The sequence below is a fragment of the Haemorhous mexicanus genome, chromosome 11 (assembly GCF_027477595.1).
Source record: "Haemorhous mexicanus isolate bHaeMex1 chromosome 11, bHaeMex1.pri, whole genome shotgun sequence".
Classification (NCBI taxonomy): domain Eukaryota; kingdom Metazoa; phylum Chordata; class Aves; order Passeriformes; family Fringillidae; genus Haemorhous; species Haemorhous mexicanus.
The window spans coordinates 11698374-11708319 of NC_082351.1; positions in this window are offsets into that span (position 1 = coordinate 11698374).

The window sequence follows — 9946 nt, forward strand, 5'->3', positions numbered from 1 at the left end:
GTAATTAGTGTGGATCTTAGAGATACTTTTGGCAGAGCAGCTGGGAGTGTAGAACGCTTTCAGAGGTGTAGAAATGACTAAGACACAAGTAGAGGAAAAAAACCTAAGGAAGATATGAATAAGAGAGGTGGGGGAAAGATCAGACTAAAGAATTAGAATTTTTATTTGTAGAAGAAAAAACTCCATGTTGCAGTGTGGTTATGGACTAGATACCAGAAGAATTAGTGGAAGTTAATGAGTTACTGATGAAGTACTTTTATTGGCCCAGGTACAGCAGTGATCAGCACCTTAAGAACAGGGATGATGATGCCTACACCAATGACTTCTGGTAGTGAGATTTTGATGGAATTTAGGATACAGTATTATCCCTGAGACTGCAATTTTCTTCTTACTGTAGAACCCAAGGTGGACCAGTATCCCTAAGTTTGCACAGTTCTTGTACTCAAAAACCAGATTGTTTCCTAGCACTATTCTAGCACTATAAGTGCTAATTTTTATTGCAGAAACAGAAATTAAAGATTCATTTGTTTTACTCAATCTCTCAACGTGATATCCCCCTTTTCAGAAGACATGGTCTTTTCATGGTGTGATTTTGAAGAGAAGCTATCAAAAAACCCATAAATTTTCAAAACATTATTTTCAATTTTATATGCTGTTCCTTCTCCTGCTCTCCTGATGCAAACATATTTTATAGGAACACAGTAAGAATATTTCTGAGCTATTTTTATCTTTCCCAAGTTATTTATTTGCAGTTTCAACTTGCTTGTTAGTCATAATTTGAGTAAGCATATATCTAAATTGTTGTTTATATTAAATACATATCTCTCTAGGAAAAAGGAACAATTATTATCTTTGAAGTGCTGACATACACTTGACTGGATACATTTACAGTAGATCAAATAGCATTTTTAAATCCTAAATAAATGCTTGTGTAATTTTAGTTAAAAATTCCATTTGTGTCAAATTAAAGACTCATCAAAGGCTACAGAGCATCTACATGTTATATACAATAACAGACATTTGGCTTTGTCATCAGAGGAAAAAGTATCTATTTACTGATAAGCCTGAGTCATATTTTAGGAAGTATTACCATTCTGGTCACTCAGTTGTTTCCAGACATCCTTTGGACAATCTGTTATTATTCAGAGGTGGTGTGTCCTAAGGACAGTAGAGTGCAACGGTGCTTTTTCTTAGTTATTTTGTGATAAGCATTAGAGACCAGAATTTAGCAAATCCAAAAAGAAAAATGGCCTCTTGTAACAGGGGCACTCCTGCCAAGTGAAATCCATGGTCCCACAGCTTCTGTCACTTGCAGCCTGTTGGTTGTTTAGTTTGTAAATACAAACACTGCATAAATCAGGAACATTTTCAATCTAAACAGGGATAAAGTATGACAGATGGTTGTAGAACACAGATGGAAGGAGGGAAGAGAAAGTCTTCATTGCTGTATCATATTTATTAGGAAGACAGAAATAGATGTTTCTGTAGCACCTGTATTTTGAGCTTGGAACTCTCATAAATCAGTTCCTCGCAAATTGCTCAGCAGCTTCAGCCCTTTAGGCAGTCAACAGTCCCACTGCCCCTATTTTTCTCCCTTTTTAAAATTTTGCATTACATAAAGTTCTAATTGTCACAGACATAATCTTCTTTTTATTCACCAAACCAAGAGTTATATGTGTAAGCATTTTATGATCTCCCAAGGGGCCTTAAAATTTAATCCCATGGTGGTGTTCTTTGGCTTATTCAAACTTCACAGGTACAGAAAGGTCATTCAGAAAGATCTCAAGTGTTCTGTCTTGTTGATTTCCTTAGCATGAGAAAAGAAAACACAGTAACTCCTTTTTTCTAAGGAAAGAGGTGGAAGTGAAAAAGACACAGGCAACAGGTCCCTTCTATCTATTATCTCTCTCTCTCTCTCTCTGTGTATGTATATATATATATATATATATATATATCTATATATATATACACAGAAAGGGAGAGATCATTCAGACAGCCACCCCTCCTATACTGCAGCTATCAGGGGTGATATGTATACAGCAAGTTCTGTGTAAGGAATCCCTTTCAGAGAAGCTTTTATGCAAAGCTTCACTCCCTCAATTTGCCAATTATTTAAATAATTTATAAAATATTACATATCATACACATGAAGAGCCATGTAGACTTTCTAATACTATTATTTTCAGTATTTTACTTCTCCCCGAGACTGAACAAAAGAATTCATTTACCTTGAAAAAAATTAAATCACAATTTTTCAAAAGCCACATTGCATGACGCCACGTAGCCATAGAGATGAGATGAAACTGCATTTTTCTGTGTTACAGGAAACAAGAGCAGTGTACATGCTATGAAAGGGAGATGCCATTTAGAGTATAATCTAACATATTTGAAGAAAAACCTTATCAAAGTCTTTATTAATACTGGTCTTTTTTGCAAATAGAAAAGCGAAGTAGGGAGGGAAGAGGTTACACCCCCATTACCCAGGAACAGCAAGCAGTGTGTTTGAGCTCCTGGCCATAGGGCAGTGTCACAGGCTATCTTTGGAAATTCCATTGGGGCATTTCTGACAGGACAGTAGCAGCACACAATATATCTAGCTATGTAATTTAACTCCCAAAATATAAGTCAAAAAGCACTCTCAGACATACAATTGGCTAAGAATAATCTTCCAAAATTTCAGGGAAAATATTTGTAATCACTGTTAGAAACATAAATGGTCATTACTGTGTCAGTGTGCAGCCTCTAACTTGCAGCTTTCCAGATACAGATTCCTTTTCTGAAACATTCATTGGTCTGGCAATAATCCTTTTAGATCCCAGTTATTTCCAACGTAGTGTACATAAAAGTGACAGAATTCAGGTCATTCTTATGATTATGATCCAATAATGTATGCTTCTGAATTACCCATGTTGTGAAAGCATACTCAATTAAAAACCCAGGTATGACACAGCACTACAGAACTCCCTTTCAGAAACTGCTAACTTTTTATAACCCATAAAGATTTGTCCAAGTATGAAGCAATTACTTGTAGATACTGGAATAAAGGCTGGCAGATTTCATTTGTTCCAGAACATAATACAGCAGCACTATCAGATGTGCACTTGCAGGACAGAAAAGGCACTCCCTGCAGAAGGAACTCCAGCCTGACCTGAGCTCCAGTAAGACCATGATGGTTCCATGTCACACTTGTCATCACCACGTTCAGGCTTGTCCTGTAGTAGCCAGATAAGTGTTTTTTCTTCAAAGAGAATGTCAGTTATATCTGGAAATAATTGTTTTGCAGAAGCACTGAGCATTTTTGAAAGCCACAGCACAACAGTTTTATCTCCTTTTCTTAATAAAGCTCCTTTACCTATTCAGAAAGAATATCCTGAATTACTGGTGTCCCAATCTCCTTCTATTCAAGCTTATCTAATTCAACAGTGTGAAGCTTTCAGAATGAGCAGAAAAGAAATACAGTAAATACTTTTATTTTTGGGTAAGTATGCTTATAAGAACTCCTTATATTTTTATATATTTAATATATGTATGCAAGTGTACACACACCCCCACATATATAAAGCTTTCATAGTAAAAATAACGCAGTTGGCAGAGCTTACTCATGAAGTGGGATTGAATCACAAACCGTTCAAGAGATCCAGGCTGATTTCCCAATTTTCTGCAAAACAATTATTGCCAGATATAATTAACATTCTCTTCAAAGACTGATAAGGACTACAACTAAATTAATTTACATGCTCAGAAATTCTAAAGCACTAATGAAAATGATAATACTCAGAGAGTAGCATTTGTTGAGATTTCTTTAAATTATTTTGAAATATATCCAAGATCAAGCCTAAATTGGTTTAAGAAGCAAGTTACAGTTAAAAAGCTTTGCTCAGAAAATTTGACAAAATGGGACACTCATACAAAAGATGACAGAAAGCATTACATTAGCTTAGGTAATTCTTTCCTTTTTTGTTAAATCTCTATTATGCTGCATTTTCTGTTTCAGCTATACCTAAGGTTTGGACAGGTTAAAAACAAGGCATAAGCATAAAAGCAAAATATTTCCAATTCTAAAAGCCTTTTTCTATTGTTAAAGTTAACAGGCAGGAGGATTCAGCGTAGTTGATGGTTTTTTAACCAAATCAATTTCTGCAATTATTTATTCTACTCAGAGCTGAATCTGCAATAATTTTGGTTATCTTTTTCGTGCATGATTTAGGCAGTCAAAGATCTCCACAGGCTCATTTTTGCCCATGGCCCATGGATGTATTTCCCTACATTTATCAGACAAATAAACTTTAAAGTAGATTGGTGATCTCAAAAAAACTTTTCAATACACAAAATAGTCCCATATTCCCTAAACATCACAAGGGTATATTAATTATTTTTCTAAGTCATGTTACAATAAAGTGTAATATTTGTACTTATTACACCTTCACTGACCACTTTAACATGTGCAGCATTTCTGTAGTTGCCCCCCAGTCAGAAATTTGAAAAAAGCATGTAAACATTCATTTTTGAAGAAAAAATATTTGTCTGTACATACTGTCAGGGCTCCATTTATTGCCTGCACAAAAATAAGCCCCTTTATACCCACCCTCACTTCCCAGTTTGGGGGAGCTCTGCAACTCAGTGCTGAGTCCACCCTAAAATCCCTGGAAAATTTGGCTTTAGAAGTTGAACACAAGAAGCCCCAGGAGCTCAGAACATACCTTTCACTTTTCAGATATGGTCCATTACAGTGTGAACACATGGTTTTACTTTCCCTCAGGGCTTCTTCTGAGCAGTCCCTTTGCCCAAGTTCTAACAATCAGAATGGTTCAAACTGAATAAGTTCAATCTTACCCCAAGAAGACAAACAATATAATCCAAAGTGATGGAAATATAATTACTAGCATTCATTTGCCAAAGCTATAATTTTCTTTTTTATTTCTGCAGCTGGTTTAAGTTTGATTGCTTCAGTGCTTTCTCCTAGAATATCATCTGCATAATGATTTGTCCAAGCTCTGATGAACATTTCTTATTGAATGGATATAGCTGTTTTTATCTTAGGAGTTTTGAATTTATGGACATTTTGTTTTTAAGGTAAGTTGCACTTTAAAAGTGTATGTATACAAAAGCAGAATAAATAAGAGGGAAGTTATAAGATTTGATCAAGTGCTTGCTCAGAAAAATTCAGTGGCCTGACCCATTTTTTGTATGCAGAGGACTTAACTTTCTCCCTCTTTTCTTCACTCCTTTGGTCTCTTTAAAACAACATTCTTAAATTTTAAACTACAGTATAGTTTTACTTTATTAGTATTTGATTTACCACAGTTTTTCCTGGTTTTATGAAAATCATTAATATTTGATAACAATAACAAACAAACATCATTACTAGTTCAATTATTTGGTTATTTTCTGCTGTTGTGCTAAGGTTCTTGTTGTTTTTCACTTATCTTTCACTGGTTTATGTTCCAATCCATACTGATTGATTTCTTGTGAGGACAGTTTCTTCAGTCCTCATATTGGACATTTATTTTATACCTGCTGTGAGATATTAATTTTATAACATTAAATGCTTCTATGTATTAAAATCTTGTCAGTTCACATGGGCCAGTTACTATGCATGAAGCTGAAGAACTCACCAGTGCCAATCTGATGTCTCTATCCAAAATAAGGCTCCTTCAAGAAAAGTAGTAGATGATTTGACAGCCTGTTGGAACTTTATGAAGAGGAAAAATGGGAGAGGAAAAAAAATCAGGCTTATTAACCTGGAGCAAAAACTCTGAGCTGTCAAAGGCTAATCCTTAGACGCTTGCCATGTCTTAATTAAACACAACATGGGCTGATAAAATGCAGAGAACCAACCTAAACTCCCTGCTGTACAGTGAATTTCTGCCTAGACATCAAAGACTATTTTGAATTCTCTGCAGCTTGCAAATTGTACTGAGCAGTTGTCAGATTTCTGCATAATGCATTTCAGTCAAGACTGCAGAAGAGACTCATTTGTAAGTATTTTGCAGGAGATGCTTTCCTGACAAAAATGAATTGTTAAGTGGTAATCCTTGCTTTTATAGTGTTTAATTATAAACTACATCAAAATATATTTTTAGGGGTACAAAAAATGATACATTGGTCCAAAGGAACACTTGTCCATCCCCACTTAATAAGCTGATCATTTGTAATTCCATTTTTTTAAAAATCCAAAGTTGACACTACATATTAGCATTATATAAATGGCACTCTAATCTCTCATTACCAGAAAATACTGCAAAATTTATTCTTTCCCAACACCTATTGAGAAATATACTTGTAAGGAACATGACAACTTCATGTTTTGACAGTCACTCTGTATTACACTAAAGGACCATGAGGTTTTGCTTCTTTCTGCTAGTAAGAATGCAGAAAGAAAACTTGTAAAAATCTGCAGCCCCTCAGGTTCTTAGACTGCAACACATTCTTTTCTTGATAGCCTTTTGCCCTACCATACATAAGTACCAGTTCTACACTTGATACCACTTCTATCATAACTCTACATAGAAATCTTTTCTCGTCACATAAATGTTGAAAGTTTTTGTGAAGGATTTGAGAAATATTTTTTCAGTTAAAATTTCCATGTGAAGAAACGGTACAGGAACTGGCTGTGAGAACTATGGCTATGTGCAATTTGAAACAGATCTGCAGCTACTACACCTGGACTTTTGAAGCAGGCTTGCTTTAAAAAGTGAGTAACCTTTTTGGGAAAGATCCAGTTATGTCATCTCTGAACAATTCCTCCAAAGGTGAGTGCAAGGTTACCATTCTTAGATGTGCATGAGATCCCCAAATACACGAAATACTTCACAAATACTTATGGCAAATGCTGTAGAGCCCAAGCAGCCAATTGAAGGGTTTATCACAAGTGGAAGTAAAGATTTCTTGTTCTGATATGGTGCAACTCCACTGGAACAACAGCCATTTTTACCACTCATCCATCTGACTGCAGCCCAATCAAAGCCATGGATTTGTATGTTATGGAAGGAAAAGACTGCTGCAGGTTTCAATTTGCATAAATTTGGGTTGTTTACTCCCAAGTCTCTCCTCCCAGTTTAATGATGCAGTTAGAACATACTTTCTTTACATTCCTTGTGTGCTTCTTGGTGGTCTAAACTGTGCATATTTGAGAATACAAAAGTATTAATACTCCACAGAACAAGTTATGCAAACACAATGCCCATGTACACAATCTCAAGCACAGCTATCATTCAAATCCACTCGTATGAAAGAAGGAAATGCGCAAAACCCCACACTGAGAACAAAGTATGGTATGGATGGCCTGCACATTTCTTGGCCACAGAGGCAGGTTTCAGAAACTAAATTCCTCTGCTACAGAAAAATATATTTTAGAAATATTCTAGTGTTCATAAACTTCTCAGTATGTAGTAATCTATGAAGGTATAAAGGTATACCTATGAAGGTGTGAATGTATGAAGGTATAAAGACTAATAAGCCTGTTTGAAATTATAGTTTAGAATCAGAACACGTAGTCCTGTATCATCTGGAGTACCAAAAGGCAAATTATTTTCTTTAAAGAAAGACTTTTTTTTCATTTCAACACTCAGTTTATTTGGCACACAGATCACACGTTCATTCCATTAATCATCAAGTGCCTGCTGGCTAAAGATTAACACCATCTCATGCTAGCATTTGATTGCATTCAGTTGATAGTTACTCTTCATAGTGTTGCTTTTGCAGGAAGCAATCAAGGAAACAAGTCTAAAAACTTCCATTTGCATTATCTAAAATGTACTGGAAGCAAGGCCAAAACTGTTTAGGTTTCCCATTTAACTCCAGAAGCCCTGAAAGCTACGTATGAATTTGAAACTTTAAGGACACTTCTGATTTCCTTTACTGCAATGGCTGAGTACAGAAACTACATACAAGTATTAAGAGGAAGGATAATGATTTCTGCCCATCATTGTAGGGTACAAGGATACACTTTCTATGAAAGTTATATTATTCTGAAAAGGTCTGGGAATCCCTTCCTCCAAAAGTAAGTTAAAAACCAGAAATTAATGGGCTCAAACCACACTAGCAGCATATTCAACTATTTAAAAAACACTTGCCCATGCAGCAACGATGCCAAATACAAATCTGGCTACATTCCATATGCAAGCCCCAAAGAAATGTATTCTTGGGGGACCTTCTCAGCTGTATTTGTATTGTAAATACATTTGCAAACTAAATTCCAGGCCAAAGCCCCATTGTTCCAGCTTCCACAAAGCATCACTGACTGTGCTGAATTTAATCATTGTGCCAATCCATTTATCCACCTAGAAAAGAGATACAACCATTCTGAGTGGGGTTCTCATGAGTAAGTGATTGAAAAATCAATGTGACTTGTTCTCTTAAGTCAATTACTACCAGATATTAATGGTATTTATGTGTCTAGAGATCAAGACAGACACCTGATGGGGCTTTCATAACACCTACCTCCCACTGAAATCTCATCCTCTTACCTGGCTTATATGAGCTATTCAAAAGTTTAATTAATGAGTGATTGAAGTGCTTGTATAGTGTTTCATGAGCCTTAGAGAGATGCATGTGGCCTGAAACCATTTTTATTCAGTCCTCTAGAATGATAAATCAAAGGCTTGGGAATGCTGGTTGTGAAACTGCAGCTTTGTTAAGGGACTTTGGATATTTTTAGACTTTGGCCTCTTAATGCGGGAATGACACAGGACATTCCCAAGGCAGTCTGAAAGCAAAAAAGAAGTTACCTGGCCTTCATGATAACATAAAGGCAAGTGTGCAGTATGGAATCAATAATTTTTTTATCATGTAGGAAGTTCTTTTACACAATTCACAATCTACTTATTTGCCTAAATAATTTTATTTTGTGTAGTATTTTACCAAATGCCTGAAAGACTTGCCAGTTTTGAAAGATCCAGTTCCATATATGCAGGACAAGTGTTGTAGATAGTCTTGATTTGTCTACAAAGAACACAACTGGTTTTTACCCAAGTTCTGAAACCACCAGTCAACTACTATCAGCTTTTTGAAATAACATGTCACTTGCCTAGCAAAACTAATAATTAACAAAATATTAAAAGAAATATAAATGGACTGTGAAACTTGTTTTATAGTCCTTATAAGATGATTTTCTGTATGAGAAAGTTTTGAAAAGATGCTTGAAATTATATTGCCACCTGCTGTTGCCAACAAAAAACAGGAGCCAGGTCTGGCTGGCTATATTATTTAAAATTCTGCAAGTATAATGGAAATCTATTAATTTAGGAAATCCATTGTGAAGCAAGGGATAAAATCTCACTGCTTTTATCACCTATCTTGTATGTTCTGTGCTTCACAGGACTTCATAAGCAGTGAACTATTATGAAAAATTCCAAGCTTTCTTTTCTTTTCTTCCCTTGTTCTAGTCCCTAAATGAAAGTTTCAAAGATTTTTTAGCTGATGTATAGAAGGTACCAAACAATAAGCTGCAAAGCAATATTTTGAGGGGAAAAAAAGGTAGTAATTTTGTCTGATAAATGATAATTTTACAGAAATACAAGCAAAGCAGTTCAAAGATTTTGTGCAGACAATAAACTTCACCTTAACTGTCCATTTCTCTATTATTGCTTAGTTTTCTGTGCAACCTCACAAGGGCAGCACTTACCATCAGCTGGAGAACACATCAGAGGATGTCTCCCTTTATCTCTGGTACCTTTGGCAAGACAAAGGTCTTGCCAACCACATTTAGAAGCAACATTATTCCAGACAGATCTAGAGTTCTTAACCTCCTTTGAAATAATGGAATTCAGTAAGCATTTGACCTTAAGCATAAGCATAAATGCCATCTTGAATAGTAAAATAACTCAACGGGCTCTGAAGCATTTTATTGAATCCGACTGCATTCTTTAACACAACCAAATCCTCCTCTGCAAAACGTAGATTCACTTAATTTGCAGATTTACGGGTCCCATTATTCCAGAAGGTG